Genomic DNA, 18,279 nt, shown 5'->3' on the forward strand with positions numbered 1-18,279 from the left:
TGTATTTTGTTTCTTTGTAAAAGAAAGTGCTGTCTAGGGACTTGGGGAATGGATTAGAGCCATTTAGACACACCGTAGGGCACAGTGAGGAAGGTGAAAATGCTTCTCTGTCCCCTGGCTGCACAAAGGAGCCGAGTGTGGGCCTGGGCCGGTAATCTTGTGAATGGTGACCTCGATTTTTCAGTTCTGAGGCATGGACTGTAGCAAGAATGGAAGGCAGGTTGGGTTGGGTGTAGTGTGTTGGGTTTTAGTATTGACCATCCGTTCCAATGGGAAAGTCACATGATGTGAGCCAGTTGACTCATTCTGCTTTTACGTCCATCCCTTTAGAAAAAGGGGCCCTGAAATATCATGTATAACACCCTTTTGCTTTGTCCTTTCTGCTCTTTTAGACATGTCTAAGACATGTCCTCCCAGAAAGCTCTAGTCTAGGGCAAATCTAAGGCCTGGACTGGAAGTAGTGCTGTCAGATCTTGGCAGAATGAATGGGCCTCTCGAGCACCGCCCAGCCTTGTACCAGACATGGGAGAGCTGGAAGTCACAGTAAAAACTCATTTGTTGTTAGTAACCAGATTGTCTGCTTGGGTTTGATGAATGTGTTTGGAAGGAACTCTTGGTTTGCATAGGGCAGCAGAAGTGGGTGTAAGTATACCACACCCCGGACAAACAACAGGGTGACTTTTACCTTTAAAAAAAATTACTTGGGAGTTTAGGCCAGTTGCCTAAACTGAAATCCAGATGTCACTGTGGACACTATCCAGAGATCCTCCTCCCTGGCCTGCCCTGAGCATCTCAGGGCATGGGCACCAGCCAGGTGTAGCACAGAGAGCCTTCGGAGAGCAGCCACTCCAGCCCAGTGTTTTGGAAGTTCTGTGGCAGGGGCATGGCTGTCCCAAGAACTCATTTCCCACCTACTCTTAGGATTTTATTGAGTTGGGCATAACATAGTGATGCCATAGGCAGACCCAGATGTGGGTCTTGAGGATCTGCAGCCTAATTACATGGGCTTAATTATGGTTAGAAAGGCTGCTTCCCTTTTCTCAGTGGAAGGGTAAGAAGTGTTCTACTCAACAGATCCAGGTTCTCTCCTGTGAACTTGAAAATACCGACAAGGGATTGCCACACTCCTCCCTGCTCCTCACTACTCCCACCCCTCAACACACAGTGCCAGTAACAAACCTTAGCACAGTGGTTCTCAGAGTGGGGTCCCCAGATTGAGCATGCCCTGGGAACTTGATAGAAAGGCGTATTTCTGGCCCCCCTCAGACCTACAGACTTGTACACTGGGGAGTGGTGCTTAACAAGCCTCCAGTGATGCTGCTGCATGCTATGGTCTGAAACGGGCAGAGGGTAAGGCACCATCGACTCTATCATCTATTAGACAGCCGGCCGCCTGCCTCTTACCCCTTTGTCCTCAGAGAGCTTGGATCGAGGCCTGAGTTGGGCAGGCCTGCCGTGTTCGAAGCCTGCCTGTCTTCTATAATTACCTTGCACTGGGACTTTGGGAAAGTCATTCCTCTAGGCCGTGGTTTCCTCATCCAGAAAAACTACCCAACGGACCACTGTGGGCCCCTCTTCCCTACTCCCTTAGCCCTGGTGCATTCCCAGTTCCCCAGCAGATGTGGTCCTAGGCCCAGGGACTCCTGGCTCTCACCCAGTTTCTCCCTTGGTGAGGATGAGGTGAGGCCCTGTGGCCACCAGCACCTGAAAGCAGGAGGAGGAAAACCATCCAGCTTCTCATGGGCTTCCTGGCCCTGGGGCAGTGGACTCCTGAGCCATAGGAACAGTGAGCATCTTGGATGCTCTCGGGCGAGTACCACCGAGAGTAATGGGCCCCTGTGAGGTCTTCATGGTAGGACAGGTGACCACCCTTAGAGGAGGGAAATTTGCAAGGGAGGAGGCGTAGGGAAGGGGAGGCAACAGGACGCACAGAGAGGGCTTAGGTCTCCACATGGAGGCTTAGACATGGCTTTGAACCAAATGAGAACTTCACTTGTTCATTCCACAGGCTTGTATTGAGTACCCGCTATGTGCCTGGCATGGGCCGTGAGATGCAGTAACCCCTGGCCTCACTCCATTTAAACCTTAGGCATCTCCCTGAGCCTTGGAATCCTCCTTTTTCAAATAGGTTGCTAACACTTGCCGATAGGATTTTCGTGAAGAGTCAGTGGAGAATGTATGTAAAGCTAGCCTGGGTATGCAGTCAGCACTCCCCAGGTGTTGAGCCCTGCTGTCCTTTCATTCCAGTTCTTGGCCATGCTATTAACAGCTAGAAGTAGTAACCAGGATGGGTGCAGGCTCATGTGCTTTCCACCCCATCCCTCACTGATAAAAAGAAAGCACACACCCCAGAAGGGCCTATAATTTTTTATTGATCGACTGTGTATGTCTTAGGCACTATGGTAGACGCTAGCGGTACGTTGGTAAAACACCAGACACGGTCCCTATCCTTGAGGCTCACTTATACCTCAGTTTACAGCCTTCATTTGATGGCTGAACCTTGTTTTGTTCTTCCCATTGTAACCAGCTTCTCATTAGGTGACTGTGTGTCTAGCTCTTCTGCGTCTTCATTTGCATATGCTATAATTATGTCTCAAGAACATAGCATTTTGTTGTTTTGGTGTTTACTCTTGCTTTTTAGAACTGAAAGTCTGCAGTGTCCTGTCACGTGGACAGGCTGGTGGTTATGCCAGAGAGCAGCTTTCTAGAGCCAGCATCTCTTTGGTTTTTTCAATAGTTATATAACATTAGGACCATAATTGCTGGTTATAAAATTGATTTTGAGGGCCACTTTAATTTGTAAATTGGGAAATACCTTCTATTTTGGATTAAGGAAAGGAGGTGGGAGCAGACCTCTGGTTTCAGTTGCCCTCAGATTTCTAAGTTCAAGCACCAGGGATGGCCCTACCGCCTTAGCTTCACCTCCAGCTAATGGAGAAGGAGCTTCAAAGTCAGTCCTTCACCTATCCTTTCACCTTGGTTTGAATTATATACTAGGGCATAACATGGAGGCTGGCCCCACCTGCCTGTTCGCCACATCTCCTTCCCCAGAACCCAGGAGAGTAGAGGCCTGTTTTGCACTGGTTGAGCACATGCTTACTGAGAGTGTCTGCTGCTTGCTGCTAGTCTTGTGTACACTCTGTTTCAGGACAGGAATAAGCCTGTGCGGTCTGGAGTCTTTATCGTCGGAAGGCATGTGGAGCAGGAGGGACAGACACCTCTCTCTGTCACCTGAAGTTACTGAGCTCATGCTGTTTGCCAGACTTCATACTCTCCCCTGTTTATTATCTTGTGAAATCCTCACATGTGTCCCGGGTATGGTGTCCTCCCCACTCCCACTCCAGAGAGGAAATGTTTTGCCCCACTGGCGCCATGGAGCTCTCTGGCACCGTGGTCTTTTTCACGAGCTTCTGAGGATAGGTCATATTAGCAAGTGTAGTGGCACAGGACTGTCTCAGCACTCCTGGGAGCTCAGTGGAGGGAGTGCAGGCTTTTTGTTGATGAAGTAAGTAGTGGCAGCGTGTAGTACGTGTTGTTTTAGATGGCCCTGAAGAAAGGAGGGCAGATGAGGAGAGTAAGCAGGGGACACAGCGTGAGCAAAGGCAGACATTGGGAATTTGTGGAAAGAGCGGATCTTTGGGTTGGTTCCTGCTGAGGCTAAAGCAGGAGAGCAAAATAGCAAAGTTGCTAAGAGCCTTGAATGACAGCCTAAGGGGGGTGAACTTCATCCTGTAAAAAAAGGGCCGATGGGTGGGGTGGTATAAAGCTGTATTTTTGGCAAATGAGTCAGTCACAGTGAGGCTAGAGTTGTCAGTCCCTGGAGGGGGGGGCGGGGATGAGATGCTACACCTGACCATACCAGTCTTCAGTAGGCGTGAGACTGCACAGCCCCCTTCCCAGCATGTGAAGGGAGGGAGAAAGGGCAACAGTTCACAGGGCAGTGAGAAACCCTGTGCTTCCGAATTGGTGCTTTTGAACCTGTATGCTAATAACCTAGGTTTAAACCACAGCTCTGCCACTTACTAGCTGGGTGACTTTGGACAAGTCACCTACCTACTGGGCTTCCATTTCCTTGTCCATGAACGATACTCATTTAATGCTGATGCGTGCTGTATGCTGTTGTAAAGATAAAATGCAAGAAGTGGAAAGGCTCCACCACAGTTCCTCGCATGCAGCAAGAGCTCAGTAACGGGGAGGCTCTGTGTGTTGCCCTCTCCTGTTTGTTTTTGCCAAATCCTCATAGGCTAATCATCTGTTTGCACTTGGGTTCTTGTGAACAATTTGCTGTGCCCGCCCTTACGAGAGCTCCAAACCCCTTAGCAAGTGTCCCCAGTGAGTTCCTGTTGGCTCAGGGGGCTTTGGGCTGCTTGCTGTAACCAGAAGTCCCTATGGTCTCCTTTGCCCAGGCCACTCTGGGCATGACCTTGTTTGAGTCTTTCCTTTTATAACCGCCAATTGTCCTGTCCCCATATGGAAGAATGACCTCTCCCTTTTAGCCATTACTGCACCTGAGACATTTTCCTCCTGGCAAAGGGCTCACAAGGAGAACTCAAATCAGGAGCCCAGCCTCTCTCCCTTGAGCCCTTTCTCTGCTAACCACAGCAGCCGCAGCTGAACCTGTCTCGTTGGGGGCCCGTTGAGGCAGTTTGCGGCTTTCATTTCATCCCCACGCAGAATAAGTTGAGGAAGGGAATTAGTTAAGGTATCCCTGTAGCCTACTGCTAATTACCAAGGCTGTTTGGGAGACAAAAAGTTCCCCCTTAGTTTGTTTTGAGTGAGTTCCACCCAGTACCTGTTTACCAGCCTGGGTGCTTGGGGAAATCACCAACCCCAGTGCCCTAAGGGCTTCCATATGTGACTTCCCAGGTTTAAAGGGTCTTTAATAGGTGTGAGGCCTCTGGTGCCTCCTGCTGATTGTTGGTCACCAGAGAGGCCTGCAGATCTCAGTGTCTTAGGTCTTGCCCAGTGATTCTTATTTTTGTGCATTTGGCAAACTTTGAAATACTAGCATTTTGGCAGCACACTCCAAGGAATTGAAAACTTGAAAACAATATTAAGCAAGTCAGCAATGGTGACAACATGATCACTGTCATAATATGACCAAGTCTCCATGTCTGAGCTTCACGGCAGCTGCTTGCTACAGTTCGTATAGAACCATTCACTGCCCTCACCCAACTTTCCAGCATACTTGAGATAAAGCTGACATCTGTTTGCATGGCGTTAAGTGCATTGCCTTTCCCTCAGTAAGCCAGTCACTGCTGTCCATTGGGCCTGCCAGTGTTTCTACAAGAGTGTTTGTCCTCATTTTGGTAAATGGATCAGGCTCAGCTGACCCGGCATAGAGCCCATCTCCTCTCGGTGGCATTTGTCTGCCTTAAGGGAATCTCAGGGAGACGGATGTCACCCTCCCACTGTTAGGAAATGCGCTGTGCAGGGAGCTGAAGTCAGCCCTCCCACAGCACTCCCCTTACACCCTGACCCTGCCACACAGGTGGCGCTACCACCTTTGTCAAGGGAAGCCCCGTGTTGCCCCCTATGCTGTTTCTGGTTGGAGTTTTTGCCTTAATAGATGAGCCAACAAAGATCCTTAGTTCTCAGCATTCCTTGTGTTATGGACCCTTCTCAGAATATGAATGTTGGGGATATTCTCTCAGAAAAATGCACGTGACTTACGCTCTGGTACTTCATGCGCCTTCGGGGGGGGCGGGGTGCAGACCTGCGCATCCTTGGAATTAGAAGGACCTCAGGTTGAGAACCCCTGCCCTGGTCCTAAGCCTCTCATTGGCACATGAAGAAATTATGTCCCCAGAGTAGAGAGCTAGATGAGACTGGAAGCCAGGTCTCCCACCCCTACTGTCACCGCCAGGCAAGATTCTTTATCATTTTCCTGCATTTTGCTTCAGTGTCTCCTAGTAGGTTGCCACATGGGAGAATATTTCTACCCTTGTATTTGTGCTGTCACAGCCTGGGCAACAGTCCACCTTTCTGAAAATTCGGGGGGCTGCTTCCTCTGGACACACCTAAGTAGATGAAGAAGGTGTGGAAGATGGGAGGGGTGGCTTCTTAGGCAAAGGGTGGACTGCTGGCTGCCAAGGGCTGGAGCTTGGTTCTTCTTAGGGCTGCCCTGCCCCCACCACCTATCTCAGCAGTCCCTGTATTTTTTAATGTAGAGTAGGGGAGTCCACCATACCTCACAGTACCCCAGCCAGGTCTCCACCCCACCTCTTGAGCCACTTGTTAGCTAAGGAGAGTTGTTGGGCATTTTACCATTTTATAGGTGGTTGAGCCTGGCAGGAGGCCACCACGGTGGGTCTTTAAGATCTGGGCAAGTCCACAGAGTTGAGGCCAGACCCATGTCTTCCAGTGCTAACTGCCCTTCTCTTGAACCTCTTACTCTGACTGACAGACTCAGAGGCATTCTCTGAAGCTAGGGCAGCTCCAACTAGCCACACCAGTATTTCAAGCTCCCCCTCCAGATCAGGCAGACAGCTTTCCCCTTTGAGGGCGGGCCTCCTGATGGACAGCAAGGGAAAGAGTAGCAGAGAGAGCTGGTTCTCTAACTAGCTGCCTGTGTCACACCTGTGTGCTTCATCCCACCCAGCTCTAAAGGTGTCGGAGGGGAGCAGCACTATGTGGCACAGGAGAATAGCAAAACCCCAGTTCCTCCCCTCCCAGCTGCTGGAGCCTGGAGAAACAGCCCAGCCCTCGCTGCCTCTGGCTGATTGGGATGTTCAGTGGGAACTCAAGCAAAAGCAGGGATTGTTATCACCATATTTTTATATTAAAGTCCTGTCATGGTGAATAAGTGATTCTGTGTAGTTCGTAAATTAACTTTTTATTGCCATGTACCTAGCACCCAGTTTCTATCAGTCACCCAGTGTTTGAACTCTTGCCTTGGCAACCTGAAGCGTTGAGAGAAGCAGGAGACTCTCCCTGTCCTTAAGGAAGCTTGTAGATAGGAGTGGTAAGAGTAGCACCCACAGCATGGTTAGTTGTGGGATAGAGGGGTCTGTGGTCATTCTGTGTCAGCTCACTGGAGACTGGCTCCTCTGGGACTGCTTCCTGGGAGGTATGTGAGGGCATCTCGAAGGGTGAGTGCCACCTGAGTGGACATGAAGGGATAGGTTTGGGGATGGGGATGGGTGGGGTGCACAACAGACCAGCAGCTGTTGAGGCCCAAAGCAGAAAGACTGTCACCTCAAGAGAAGACTGACTATGGCTGGGTTGTCTTGTCTGGAATTTTTGCCTGAGCCAGTGATGATTGTGAGATTTTGTTTTGTTTTTGTTTTGTTTTTTGGGTGTGATTTAAAACTGCCATCGTAACTATTAAGCACCTCCTACATGCCTATTACAAATGCTGTCACTGGACTTCACACCCTGCAAGGTAGACATTTCCATACTTGAAGTTGAGAACATAGGCTTGGAGTTGGTAGAGGTCAAAGCTAGAGATTGGTAGAGCTGGGATATGAATTTTAGGTCTTTCTACTCCAAAGCTCATGTGCTTGACAAAGCACCAGTCTTGGCCATTCTGTAACACACGCTCTCTGGGAGATGCTCTCCCGCGCCCTTAATTTGGGACCTGCTCTTAGATTTCCACTTGGTTTTGGTCTCTTTGTCAGGGCTCTGAGATCATGAAGTTCCTGGTGTGTATGCTCTGATAATCTCTAGGCTTCTGTTCCCTATTCCCTTCTCTGGACCTGAAGACAGAAAACACTGTTACCCTATTTGTCATCTCTATCCCAATTTTTTTTTACCCTGACAACAGGACCCCCATATACTGTGCTGGGGACTGCTCAGGGCATAGTAGTACGTTTTTGCCTGACTCCTAGCACCACTGTTGCTAGCCAAGCCTCAGAGGAATGATGCATCAGAAAGCTTGGCTTTATTCCCTCTGACAGATTAGAATTGACAGTAGTGCTGGGGCCACTGAACCCCCCAGGGGCTGTCTTGTTGATAACAGTATGAAAAGCCAGCTGCTTTGTTTGGTGTATTAAACAAGTGAAGAATGACTCATTTTGAAGCTAATCCTATTTGGAAGGAGAGGCCTGCCCTCTGTGACCTGGAGATTACCTTGCCTCTCTGCCTCCACAGCATGATATGCTGAAAATTAACACGAGCCTCTGTTTGCTCATCTGTAAAATGGGAGGATTCCTGCATGGTCCTTTGGACAAGAGGCATTACATATTAATCTTGCAGATCAAATATGTCATTAGCTACAGGGAGAACATCACCACACAGGAGTGCAGGGAGAATTTAGGTCAGGGTGAGTTCTTGTCCACCCACCCATTAGTACCGCTATTTGAGATACTACTCAAATTGTGCTGTGGTCTGTGAGCACACCAGCCAGATGGCTTTCTTTACGGTGTGTGAGCCCATTCAGTTCCCATCCCCATCATCACTTGCTCTCCCCAGCTTCTGTCCTCCACACTACTGGTGGCCTTGGGAACAGTTCGGTTCCCCAGTGTCCTCGCACATACCAGACAAGTGCTTGGCTGGCAGAGGCACTTGCTGGAACGCTCCTCACTGCCTGGTTGGCACCACATGCCCCCGTTTGTGCTCTAGACACCAGACTTGTCCAGAACTACCTAAGCCAAGCCTTCCAGGAGCCTCTTTCTGTGTGAATATGTTTATAAATGAAAGGCTTAAATGGGTTTGAAACTCCACTAAGCTCTCTAGTCTCTGTAGGGAGTGGATTTTACATTACAAAGTTATATGCTAACAGCAGGAGCAGATCTCTCTGAGCTTCCCTTTCCTCATCTCTAAACCTGGAGTGACCTCAGGGCTATTGAGTGGAGTGAGGCAGTAGGTATAACACACTTGGTCCATTTTGGGACACAGTGAGTAGAAAGCAGCATAGGAGGGTTGACAGTTGCCTGACTGAGTTGTCACACACAGTGTTCTATCCACAGAACATGCCTGGCACATATGAAATGCTTGACAAGTGATTGCTGTGATAATAACAGAAATAAGGAGGTTGGGTGTGCTGAGGGAACTTGTTGCAAGAGCTGAAATAAGGGCAGAATTGCCAACACACCTGCTCGATTACTGACACCTTTCCCCCTGGAGACGATCTCGAATTGCAGGCTGTTAGGACCACTGGCTGAGCCGGCTTTGGAAGCATCAAGTGAAGACTGTCTTAGGGAAAGATAGCAGTGAAGGGTCTGCAAAAGTTTTGGCTGAGTGCTGGTTCTCCTGCTCAGCAACTCTGTGATGTGAGCCAACTTGCTCCAACTCTCTGGGCCCACTCCCTTCTTTAAATGGGCAAACCCATCCTCACAAGATGCAGTGATTGGGAGCGTGAAAGATGGAGTGTGCTAGAGGTGTCATCTATAGGTTTGTCACACCACCATTTTGCTCAGTGGGTGTGGCTTTGCCCTCAGGAGGGCTCTGGTCAGAGATAGGGGTTCCATGAAAGGGACAAGGGAAGCCCAGCCTGGGTAGGCAGGAGCTGAGGCATGGCCTCTGGGATGAAATGCCAGGACCCACCAGGGCTCGGGCCTACACGTTGACTGTTCCATTAAGTGCCTGGGAGGGTCTGCTGCTGCTGCAACCCAGAACTGTGGCTGGCACTTCAGCCCGAGCCTTCCTGTTCGTGGCCGTAAAAGGCCGCCCCCACTGTTTTCCAGTGAGGTTTCTGCCATTTGCTCCCTGGAAAGCTGTACCTTCTCTAGCAGGAAATGCGAGAGAGACTCAAAGTCCAGGTCCTCGCCACAGAAGAGAGGACCCTCTCATTTTCCTGTCCCTGCCCACAGGGTGAAGCCAACAGACCTACCATGAGCGCTGGAGCCAGTGCCAAAGCTGGAGGGGGGTGGAGGAGCCTGTGGGAAATGTCAGCCTCAATTCCTGGCACAGGACCCAGTGATTTCAGCAGTCATTACAGGCTGGTGTCTCGGGAGCTCTTGCAGAGCCCCTTGCTATTGGTTTGACCTCCTGCGGTCACACTCCGTTCCCCCAGCTCGTTATGTGGAAAGGGACTCCGGCTCCTGTACCTCTGCCTCCTTGACCACTGCTTTCCAGCTTCTGTGGGCCACCTTCCTGCTGATGATCTTCCTTATGAGGAAGTTGTCTTAGCTCGGGTCCTACCAGGGCAGGGAGGAAAGCAGTGTTGAAAGGTCAGAACTGGTCCCAGAGATCATCTTAGCAGATCACATATGACCGGCCAGTTTCCCGGGCAGGCTTTTCTTGTCCTGTTTCCTGAGGACGTAGAGTGTCTTGCATGGTGAGGTCCTCCCCAAGCTCGCCCTTTCTCCTGCCTCCTGATGGCTCTGCTTAAGGCAGTGGGCATGCTGACCAAAGCTGGGTATGTGGTGGCTGCTGGATCATCATAGGCCATGCATATGATGGTTTTATTTTTACAAATCAAAAACTGAGATGCAAGGCCCACCATTGGATTTCTGTTGAAAGGACTTGACAGGCAGGGAAACAAGCAGCAGAGGAAAAGGTTGGGCCTGAGAAACCCAGTATTTTCTTTCAGGTCCAAGAGCTTTCCAGTGCAGTTATCATCCATCCCTACTTTACCCCACACACGGGTGCTGGGTCACCTCACCTGTGCAGCAGGGGAGGGACTCACCATCTCACCTCAGAGGTTCGAGGTGTGGGAAATTCCCCACGTCCACTGTATGTGGAAGAGTCCAGAAAAGCCCTGGGTCTGGTTTCTTGGACTGCTCGCTTCTCCGTGGACCTGTGTGTCAGAGCTGCCAGCTTTTCTTGTTGATTAGAGTACGCTCTTTTCCATTACAGAATGGAGTGTGCTGTGTACTCAGTGCTAAAAATACAGAGGAAAAGTGAGGGGAGAAGACAGACACACTTACACACACTCATGACAAGTACAACATTGTGGTGTATTTTTTGCCAATTGTCCTGTACTCGGAGGTTTTGTGTGGTCATACTCAAGCCGCAGAACCGTGTAGCCTACTTTCCCCGCCTAACCCAGGGAATGTTCTGCCATAATGTTCAAAATGCTGCGCAGCCTCCTCATTTCCTCTGTAAATATCATTGGTGGGTGGATCATTTGCTTAAGTCTCTTATTTTGTGGATTGTTGCCTGGTAATTTAAATATACTTCAGTGGACATCTTTATTCATAAAGTCCTTCTCATGTTGAGGATTATCAGTAAGATACATTTCCAGCAGTGGAACTACAGGCCTAAACATGTCGAAAGCTCAGAAACACATTGCCAGGTTGCTCTCCAAAAGGCTTGCTTCCCCTCCTCCCATGGGCATGTGTCCTTTTTGTGGCACCCTCGCCCAGCTACAAGCAGGGCTGGTGGTTAAATGGCTGAGGACCACGGGTGTTTAAATCTCAAACATTCATCATTTCTGGTGGGGACAGATGGCTGGGAGAGGGTGGGCTCATCGAGTATGTCAGTTCCTGCTGTTGGCCAGTACTTTTTAGTTATTCCCCTCAGACCTCAAAATAGAGCCCTCCCCATTTCTCAGAGGAGGAAACTGAGGCTGACAGGAAGTGAACTGTTCCATATCACTGTACTCCACTGCCTCTCGTGAGGACTGCCAGGCATCTCCCCAGGACCTGAGGACGACGGGCCAGTGTTGTCAGACTGCACAGGTGGCAAGTAATGGTGGGAAGGCCTGGGCTGGGAGGGCACACTTCTCACGCTGTGAAGAGCTTAGAGTATTGAAGCCAACGGGGGGATTTCAAGCACACAGTGAAAGACCTGTCTGCTTCAGTGGTTCAGGGTGAGCGCGGGCACTTTGAAAATCTTAGATGAAGGGTTGCTGCCCTGGATGCCACCCTGCCTAGGGTGGGGCTGCACTTAGCCCCGGTCAGGCTGAGCTGGGAGAGCTGGAGTGGTGGGTTAGAGCTGGCCCAAGGCTGACCTCTGTCTGTAGGTGCTTGTATTCTAGGCCTCCACTAGAACAGGTCCCCGAAGGGCAGATAGCTTGTCTTGTTCCTGAGATCTAGCACCAAGGTGATTGATTCTCAAATAATAGCTAATAATATTAGAGCTAGGCACTGTCCTCATAGTAACCTGTGATTTAGGTACAGGTGATGAGACCAAGGAACAGAGTTCTTAAATTTGCCCACAATCAAGTGCCAGAGCCTGTTGACTCAGCCACAGGTTCTGGCTCCAGAACTTCGTCCCTGACCCCTACAGCGAAGGACCCAGCACATGGCTCGGCCCCACACTGCCCTGGCTGTGGGATTCTGGCCTCTCCTAAGATGGAAGAACCTTGGCTACCTAGTAGTATCAGTTGTCAGAGGCCTGGACCTCACTTTTCTTTTTTCCTAAAATGGGATAAGTAAACTCAAGAGAGTTGCCTTGAAGCTTCAGGGCAGCATGATTAGAGAGGATGGGGAAGGAAGTATGAGGGGGAACCAGAACTGCCAAGACCTGCGGGGACAGGTTGCTAGGGTCTGGTGGCATTTTATTTTTGTATCTTTATTGATTTCAGAGAGAGGAAGGGAGAGGGAGTGAGACAGAAACATCAATGATGAGAGAGTCCTTGATCGGCTGCCTCCTGCACACCCCTGACTGGGGATCGAGCCCGCAACCTGGACATGTGCCCTGACCGGGAATCAAACCGCAATCTCCTGGATCCTAGGTCAATGCTCAGCCTCTGAGCCATGCCTGCCGGGCCAGTGGCAATTTTTCCAACAGTGAAGGAAGCCATTAGAGAGGCACAGGATTCCTGATGGGATTTGTGTGCCCAGGTTCCCAGCCAGGGTCTGCCCCTCAGTCCATGTGGCCTTGGGCATGTCACTTAACCTGCCCCTCAGTTTTGTTATCTGAATAGTAAGAATGTGTGTCTGTGGCAGGGTGGTAATAGTGAAGCTAAATCTACTTCAGATGAAGTATTTAGAGACCTTCTCTCCTGGACCCCAGCACATCACAGCTTCTGAATTCATCGGGTTAGATGCTGGCACTGAGGGGGAGGGATCTGGAGCTTGGAGGCACCCCGAGCCCACTGACCAGTGTTCACTTGTGCCCTGCCTTCTGTCTTCCAGGTTGATCCTCGGGACCCACAGTCTCATCAAGTCTCACAGAGGACGGCAGAGGGTACAGGTGGCTCGGCCGGCTGGCGATCTCCCAGCAGCTGGAGCGCCAGCAATGTGAAGCTTTGTTTGGGTTTTCCCCCTTCTTCAGTTTCGCTTAATTTTTTTTTATTTTATTTTTTGTCTTTCTCTTTTTTCTTTTTCTTTTTTATTTAAACGATTTAAGATGTCAAAAGAGCAGGAGCTCTGCTGTGGACAGGCACCAGTTTCTTTAAAGAAATTTAATATGGACAAATATATGTATAAATTTCATTTTTCATTTTTATAAGGGGTTAGGGAGCTATTTCATTTTTGTCCTTTATTTTCCCTGTCTTTCTTTTACCTGTTTCTCAGTTCTGCCTCTTAACACCTCACTTCTCCCAGAGAGGGCCTGCCTGTCCATAGAGATTGTGGGCATTTCTCCTGGAACGGGGCATGGAGACAGGAGGCCTCTGGCCACCTCTCTACCACGTGCAGGAACTGCCAGACACGGGAGCTGCTCCTTGCCAGCCCTTTGCCTTGAATAAAGATCCACCTGGAAGAAGACCAGCTTTTGCCCAGGAGAACTCAAGAAAGAAGCTCTAAACTGTGGGTGTGTTCTCTCTAAGCTGTGGAAGCCCAGGCCACACAGGACTAACCGCGGTGGGAGTCATTCCCTCTACTGCCCTTTATAACCGGGATCTCTGAGGGGGGGGGTGGTGGGTAACGGGACGGAAGTGACCATCTCCCACTTCCTGGCAGTTTGAGTGGTCATCTCACCCCAACTCTGCAGGCCTACGTTTCTGTTAGTGATCTTCCCAGAAGACGATCCCCAGGAAAAAACTGTCGTGCCAAATCTCTTCCCATGTGGTCACAGAGACTGCCTGAATCCCTGCAATCCAGTTGTGAGCATTGCCATAAGAACAGGGTGCCCTGGACTGGCTGTCACTGCAGTGAAGGGTGTGCCCTATGCACCGGGTCCCCTGGTACCACTTATGGTAACAGTGTCAAGCACCATCTCCCTCACCCAGGGATGTGCTGTTAGGTGCCCACTTTCGTGGAAATGTGTCTGACGGAAAGGATGGAGCTGCCGAGAGTCGGGAGGTGGCCCCCGCAGCCTTTGGTGCCTGGTTGTGGGTTTGCCACCTTAGAGCTTCCCCAGCCGTGGACCCCACCAGCAGTGTCTGTCAGTGTAGCTGATCTGCACTCCAACAACTCTCTTGGAGCCCCCTTTTCACAGGCTTCTGAACCTGGCATTCCCCCCCCCCCGCCCCCATGCAAGGACAGGGAAACCCCTCCTGTGCTGTCCCTCTTGTGTCACCTGGATGCTGCTTTAGCTACTCCAGAGGCTTTTCATCCTGTGACAACCAAGCAGGAAAGGGTCTTTGGGGAGGAGAAGGAATTCTTTTGTGTTCATTTTTGGGTTTTGTTTTCTCTACAGCAGCATAGGATCAATACGGGGGACAGCTGGAGGGCATTTAAGTGCTGTGTGACCAAGGGGCGCTTTCCCTGCAGCAGCAGTCCGGGCTCTGGGAGTCTGGGAGAGGCTAGCACAGCCCCAGCTGAAACTTGACAGTGTGTTTGCTCACATTCTCTCAGCCTTTTCTCAAGCCCCTCAGATCCCAAGGCTTCTTCCTCCTGGGCAGGCAGTTGGCTGTGGCTAGTGGGATCCGATGGGACTGCAGGTGGGAACCAGGCTCTTCCATTCCTTGGCTGAAATCCTTTGTGATCGCCTGTCTCTTGTCTCTTCTTCTGATTTCTTGGGTGACCTCCTGTGTGTGCTCTGAGCTGCAGCTGGGAGGTGGGAGTGCAGCATCCCCTAATTGCAGTGCACACTCCTCTGCCCCACCACCCTGCCTTCCCTTGGACCAGCTGTCTCTGTACATGAGCATATGGGAAAAACAGTCCCCAAACTCAGCACCCCCAACTCTCCCTGTGCGGCTCATGCCCTGAAGTCCCTAGTGAGGGCTTGGGCCTAACCAAGTGTTTTACCTTTCGCTTCTCTTTTTCTTCTGCCCTCCCCGGTCTCTGAGCTCTGAGTAAGGTCTGGGAACTGCAGTGCTCCCCCTGTTATTTTTCCTGGTGCCAGAGTGTCCCCTGTAGGCGACAGGATGTCCATACCTTGTGGGTGAGGTGGGCACCTGGGTAGCCAGCTTCCATGCGCCCTTCCCTTGTAGGACTCCCAGTCCTCCTGGCTTGGTGGTGGGACCTCCTTCCCTAGCTCTGAGGGCCGCCTCCTTAACCCAAGTGCCTGCCTGGCCCTCTCCTCCCTCCCCTGCTCGCTCCTCTTTGTCCACCTGAGGCCCCCAGGCAGCTAGGTAGGAGTCCCTCCTAAGGAAGTGCTGCCTCTGTCCTGGCGTAGACTAACCTGGGCAGAGGCCCAGGTGGCTCCTGTCCTTTCTCAGCCACTTGCCACCTGTTCCGCCATGGTCGGCTTCCTTGCCACTTCCTGCCTTTTCACCCTCTCCACCTGGTCTCAGGCCTGGCAGTAGCTCTTCGGTGCATCATCTCAGCGCCATCAAGTTTGTTAAGCTTGTTCAAGTTCTGGAAGTTTCCAAACCTTAAAATAGCAGTCCGTTAATTCTCTTCTTCAATCTGTGAAAGGGAGAGCCTATTGGAGGGAGGGCTTGGGCTCAGCCCTGTGGGTCTGAGCTTGGTTTCCCCTAAGCGAGAGGAATCAGCAAGACAGATCATAGTGCCTTATTCCATTGCCTTCCCCTGACCAGACCCCCGGCTCCCCTAGCGTATGTTTCTCCTTCCTCCTTGTTTGTGTCCATCTGTCTCAAGCTCTCACTCCCATTCACAGGTAGCCACACAGGGAGGGTTACCCCCTCCCCCATCCTTACCTGAGGGCTGCAGCCAGGTACACATCTCCCCTCCCCACCACGTGCGCTCTAGCAGCTTTAGCGAAGGATGGGAAGATTGCTTCAGGCAGGTGCACGCTGCCCCTTACACCCAGCACGTCCCTGCCTCTTACCTCTAGCCAGGAGGCTGCCACGGCCTGTTCAAGACTGGCTCCATCTGACCCCCTTCTGGGCACTGGGGACTAGGGTCGCAGGCCTCAGCCTCATCTCATCCCAGAGGCACTGGGACAGGAGGATGGGAACTCTCCTCCCTCCCAGATGTGGGTTGCCCCTCATGGCTGCCTTTCTGAGGGAGTGTATATGTTTACTTGAGAAATACCCTGTTTACAGCCAGAGGAGAATGGTGCCCGACTAGGTGGACAGTGACTCGGGACAGGGCCTGGCCTTTGTGGCACTGCCAGCGGTGGCCCCAGAGTGAACACAAAGGCAGAGGTGCCAGGGGCGGGCGCACTCCCTCTGCCCTCAACCCTGCGGTGCTAAGACCACTCGCCACCTTCCTCACAGCCACCTGGCCCCTGGACATTTCCCACCTCGCATTCCTTCTCCCCCCCCCCCCCCCATTCTTGGCTCTTTAACATATCAGTTGCCTCCTAGAGAACCAGTGTTTGGAGCAATAAGGTTTTTTTTTTTTTGCTTGAGTCTTTTTGTAAGAAAAGGAAAAGATTTGACATTGAGGGATTCTCCTCTTTATGCTGTTGGCTGTTTACCTCCTTAGAAGACGGATGGACTTGTGGGTTTCAGCTTTGGGGTATCTTTTGGAAGCTTGGAGAAGCAGGAGTCAGGCTTTCACCCCCTAAGAAGGGGATCCTAACTCTGCCCTCACCATGCTCCATGTCACCTGGACTTTCAGCCCCTTCTTCCAAGTGCACCTCCCACCCTTGATCCTGCTGGTGCCCCCTCCACACACACATCTGGGGCACTGGTGCCTCTGACTCTAATGGGGCTCTTGGACTATTGCCCTCCATGACTCCTTTCCCCTTCCTAGGTCTGTCTGGCCCCCAGACAGACAGCTGCTGGAGTCTTCTAGGAACTGGCGACCTGACAACAGCCAAGCTTGAACTATTAAGTTCTTCAGGTGGCAGGGCTTGGGGTTGAGGCCCAGAGGCACTGCCTCGACCATCCTCCCACACTGGGCTGAAGCACAGCCTTCAGGACAACACAGGCCCATCTCTAATCCTGTCCACTTGAGCCTGGAGAGGTGCCCTCAAGGGGGGAACCAGGAGATGTTACCGGAGGGTTGACTAAAGTAGGCATCCGCAGCCATCATCAGGAGATGAACCCAATGTCATCAGCTGCCCGAACGCCCCTAAGGTTACAGGGGAAAGGAGTTTATTTAGGGATGTTTTAAAGACATCATTTGTGCCCAGGGGCCTCTTTCCATCAGAGCAGGGGAGTATGTTCCAATGATTTAACAGTTGTGTGGGGCCATTTCAGTGAGGAAAGTTTTAACCCAGGCTCAAAGTTCATTTCAAATACTAGTTAATAAACCTATTTTCCTTTATTTTCTTTTTTTGCACAGAAGCTGGTAATCTAGGACCTACGTGTGAACAACTTTATATGAGTATTTTTTGTATTTGGTTTACTTGGGTTGGTATGATACATTCTATTTAAGTTCCTTGAACACTGTGGAGCCCCCTAATGTGTATGAATGACTGAGGCTTTGTAAATTAAGGGACGTTTGTGTGAATAAAGTTATTTGATGGGGTCGAAGCCATATGTGATTTGAAAACGTGTTCGTGGTTTTGTCGTCATCTATTTGGGGGGAGGAGCAGCCAGCCCTTGTGACAGCTCCCCAGTCCCCTCCTCCCTGTCCCTGGTCCCCGTGGGTGAACATGAGAGGAAAGGACGCTCGGCCGCTTGACGAGAAAACTGCCTGCTGTCCCTCAACTGCTCCTACCACCCCACCCCTTTCCCAGGCGTTCAGAGGCGAGGAACCTGCCCTTGGAGCAGGAATCCACCCCGCGCCTAGTCTGCCCTTCGCAGGGGCCCAGGACCCCAGCCCGCGTGGGCCCTCAGACACCTCAGGCCCTCTCAGCCCCAGCACCGCGCCTCTGCATGGTCCACCCTTGGGTGTTTAATGTAGAGATGATCAGGGTCTCCAAACCATAGCAGCAGGGGAAGGGGGGTGGGCTCTCAGAGGAGCAGGGCCAGGGCAGAGCCCCTGTGGGCCGAGCAGTGGCACCCAGGCCTAGAGAGCAGAGGGCTCCAAGTGAGGCCATTGCCGTGGGCCTGGGGTAGGTGAAAGTACATCTAGCCCACCTCCCTCTGATATCTCCGTGACCTGCCTGGTAGGTGTGGGAGCCCCTCTGCCCTTGAGAAAACTAAATCCCAGAGAAACCCAGACCGCTTGGAGAACGAATGCTTGGTGCTCGGGGCAGACCAGGGGCTCTGCCCCCTGCTGCTGGGCAGGTGGTGCGGTCTTACTGCACGTCCCCTCCAGCAAA

At 51.4% G+C, this 18,279-nt stretch overlaps 1 protein-coding gene across 1 annotated transcript in view; it reads left to right on the forward strand.

Moving 5' to 3' along the window:
• Positions 1-17,554, forward strand: part of STK35 (serine/threonine kinase 35) — a 41,129-nt gene extending 23,575 nt beyond the window's left edge. Inside the window, exon 4 of the mRNA XM_081149382.1 lies at positions 12,966-17,554. The gene's annotated coding sequence lies outside the window, so the exon portion shown is untranslated. The remainder of the gene's footprint in view (positions 1-12,965) is intronic.
• The last annotated feature ends 725 nt before the right edge of the window (positions 17,555-18,279 follow it).

Source organism: Miniopterus schreibersii, assembly GCF_964146895.1.
Source record: "Miniopterus schreibersii genome assembly, chromosome: 10".
Taxonomy (NCBI): domain Eukaryota; kingdom Metazoa; phylum Chordata; class Mammalia; order Chiroptera; family Miniopteridae; genus Miniopterus; species Miniopterus schreibersii.